Genomic DNA, 4,134 nt, shown 5'->3' with positions numbered 1-4,134 from the left:
ATTTGAGTAATGAATAAAATTAAAAAACTTTAGTTATATAAATGAGCACAAAAAATTTAGTTAAGTTAAGGATAGAGCGTATGTAAAAAGAATATTTTAAAAAAGGAACAAGAGAGAGGAAGAAATATGGAGAATAAGAAATGAAGGAAGTAAGAAATATTAGATACGAGAGGGGACAAATTCTTGCGTACGATTAGTTTCGAGGACGGATGAAAGAGAGAGGGGTTCTGAAAGGGCTTCAAAGGAGTAACCTAGGAACACATTATAAAATATAAAATTATGGTTATGCATTGTTTTGATCAGATGGATGAAATCTCCCAACCAAAACAGACTAATGCAAGTGAGTCGTGGCCTCTCAGCTTAAAAACGTTTAGCAGCTTTGAGTAATCATGATCCTATGGCTGAGGAAACTATAAAGAAAAAATTGAATGCCATGCAAGGAGAATTTTCATCATAGAGTTGATCCTTGGGCTGATAGCAAAGTAAATGAACATCTTTAACTGAAGTGGTTCGGTCAAAATACCCTAGTGTAACCGACTAATCTGTTCAGAAGGATTAATATCACTAAATGAATTTAAAGATTTAGATGATGATAACTCATGAGAAGTATTTCAGAATGGGCAGGGTAATCCAATCTGCAGGCACTGTACCACAGCGACGAGGTTGAGGTAACAAATCCTTGCGGATGACGAGTTTGGTGAACGGATAAAATACAGGGGTTCTAAATGGGCTACAAGGGGCAACCTAGGGACACATTATAAAAATATGTATCTTTACATTGTGACAAATATCTGAAAAAGGAAGGGAATAAGCGGTACAAACCCACCACTTCCTCATTGAATTAAAAACGGAGACCAACTATACTAAAAGATAGAGCAGTGTAACATATTCATAAGACTATCGAGCTACAATGGACAGAGGAAGGTGTATGGTCCGGATTTAGCCCGAGCACGGGGAAATTTCCAGTTACTGTGCAGTGAGATGCATTTTAATTCAATAGTGTTATTTTTAAGGCTACCAGGATACTTTAAAGGGTTTTTCTTCGGTGTGTAAAAAGATAGTTGAAGTCCGGTATCAGGATTTCACTTAAAATATTATGCTGGTTATGTGTTACATTTACATACATAATGTTATCACACGTTTATAGTCAAATTCATTAATCGAAGAATGTTCATTATTTAACCATATACAAACAATAATATTCTGCTTTTCTGCATCCAACTTCATGACACTGTTAATCTCACTACCGAAATCTACATTTATAGTTCACCATTAAGAATATCTAAGTTGTTCAAGTATTTTAAACTAAAGTATTAAGTGATATTAATGAACGTTGGCTCTAAATCTAGCTCTCATATTTTGAGTCCCAATTTTTTTAGTACTTGATCTAGTCTCGTCTCAATCAATCATTTATTCTTTCATCGCTCAACTGAAGAGACCCTGATGTTTTACTGGTCACTTTCATTTCGAATTTGGTCCTTCCGGGTTTTCTTCTCATTCTGAATGCTATCATTTTACAGAATGATCGAGGACTGTCAAACTCTCCGTCAAATACCATTCAACAGAAGAAGCTTTGTCTAGTTGCTCCATTCGCTTCTCTCTCGCCCAGGCATTGTTCCCAGGTACTCATAGACGTCCATAAATTGAAGAGGCATCCCATTACATGTTAACGCTCCCTCCTTATCATCCCTTTAAAGAATCGTACGTGGCTGTGCTAACAGATAATTCAAAGGGTACATTAATAGGAAAGCAATATCAAAAAGTGATTAATAATAATGTGAACCCCTACGACCCATGAAAGGTTGATGGGTTCAGTACTTTGTTAGAAAGCACTGTTTTTAGAATATAGTTATACAAGGTTATTTTTTCAAGATTACGCTCAACTGCCAGATTTTTCCCTAATTAAGGGGACGCACTTTATGAGGCTGGGTGGACCTCAGAAGGGCTCCATATACATATTTATCAAATATCCATCTATATCAAAAAGTGAGAACGTGGCAAAAAGTAACATAATAAAGAACTTAAATATCTAAACTATTGTTCAAAGGTATGGAATTACGATTCAAAAAGACCTTCAAAATAATACGGGTTATAAATTTAATATGTATTATTTTCTGGGAAATTAAAAACCCTTACAACTTCAACTATCTTTAATTATGAATACGAAGGCGTTCCCCAGGAATAGGAACCAATAAATACAACCAAGAAGAGAATATATATTTTAATATAATGTAAATTACAGGCAAATAAGAATCGATAATTGGTTTTTCAATTTTCCAGAAATAATTTTTATATATATGTGTGTGTGTGTGTGTGTGTGTGTGTGTGTGTGTGTGTGTGTGTGTGTGTGTAATTCAGTTTGAAGAGTTAAGTAGATTATTTTAGTTTAGATTTACTAAAAGCAAAAAATCTGAAAGTATAATTAAATGAGGAATACCTAAAAACTTAAAGAGTCCGAGTTCTTTGTTGTAACGTATGTATACATTTGAAAACTGTATAGAATATAATGGAAAGCGGAAGCTGCCAGGAAAAGTGAAGCCAAAACGGGTAAACCTATTGACGATCTTTAAGGGCGTAGTCGAGTAACGGCCGACACCTGGCTGGCTGTAAGTTAAGATTACAATGGTGAACATTACTATTAACCTCGACTTAAACCTGAGGCTGTGAGAAACGACCGTGATATGACTCTCATAAAAAGTTGATAATACTTAAAATATAATGAAATATTTCTTCAATATTTTGAGCTAAAATTGTACCAAAACATTCACGGGACATTACTGAGTAATTGGAGCCAACGGATTTAAAAATACCTATTGAGTAGTTAGCTCAAAACAATAATCAAACAGAATTTACTAATTTAATGATCGTACAGAATTTTGAGCTAAAATTAGTTCAAAATAATCACAGGATTTTCCTACAAGCGAGAAAAATATGTATCGTTACGAGCTGGTAATGACACAGCCCTAAACACCTTACTTAAATTACACCTAACTAATTCTCTTCAGCCTATTCGTATACTTTATTTTTAAAAACCTTCATTCTTCCTTTTTAAACAGACATTAATATTTCGCACGCCTAAAGAATATGAATTGTTATGTCTGGACTCAGAAGTAATCGAGAATACAGGAGTGGAATGAACGGTGGGTAGCAAGCCAGAAGGGCGCTACTTGGAGAGAATTCTTACCTACCGTTCCTTTCTAGATTGAAGGCTAAATGGGTCCTCCTAGACTATTGGGTCTTACAGATCCTAACAGGACTGTTCCGGGGAAAGCTGCAGAACTTTGGAAAGAACATCGACCCTCTGTGCCCCACCTGCGGAGTTCCTGGGACAGCAGAACACGTAATAGTGGATTGCACCGCCATGGAAGGACATCAAGCCAGCTTGTCGAGAAAGACCGGGATTTTCGCCCTCACCGAGTCGGACTTCCCCCGTTTGATGGAAGAGAATTATTTCTTCTTCAGGGAGTTCATTTACGGGGGGAAGAAGATGGTGGACCCCACACATTTCACAATGGGAAGGTCTTGAACACCGCAAGAAGAGGAAGCTGACCCAGACTGAGACCGGGAGAGCTAGACGAAACTGCAGACCAGGAGGACCTACCGGACGGATGCAGTGGACAAGGTGCTTAACCTTCAGTAAGCCGCTTAACCGAGCATTGTGTTGCACCACAGTAAAAAAAAAAAAAAAATTAAAAAAAATAAATTAAAAAAAAATAAATAAATAAATTAAAAAAAAAGGAACCCCTTGAACATTTTAATTGTTATTATTGTAATTTATACAAGAATACAAAATAAATTGTTGATTTTTGGGAGCTATGGCACGCGGAAACCCCAGCGCACCACTCTACTGCTGCCGCACCCCGTATGCAAAAAATGGCAAGGAAGGGAGATTACAAAAATAAATAAAAAGGATAACATTGAGGGGAGTTATGAATATTTTTCGTGATGAGTGAGATCATAGGGAAAAAAATATCCTCGAAAAATCAAAGTTTTTCAAGAATTTTTTTTTATTAGATTTCTAATTTTTAAGTTATATGAAAATTCCTATTTAAAAGTTTCAAAAGACGCTAAAATCAAATTTCATAAGATTTTTCCTTAATAATTATTTTTAGGTATGCTTTACTAGAAACGAAT

The sequence above is a fragment of the Halyomorpha halys genome, unplaced genomic scaffold, assembly GCF_000696795.3.
Source record: "Halyomorpha halys isolate HHAL.00 unplaced genomic scaffold, Hhal_1.1 Scaffold1620.1, whole genome shotgun sequence".
NCBI lineage: Eukaryota > Metazoa > Arthropoda > Insecta > Hemiptera > Pentatomidae > Halyomorpha > Halyomorpha halys.
Note: the sequence above shows the minus strand (reverse complement) of the source record.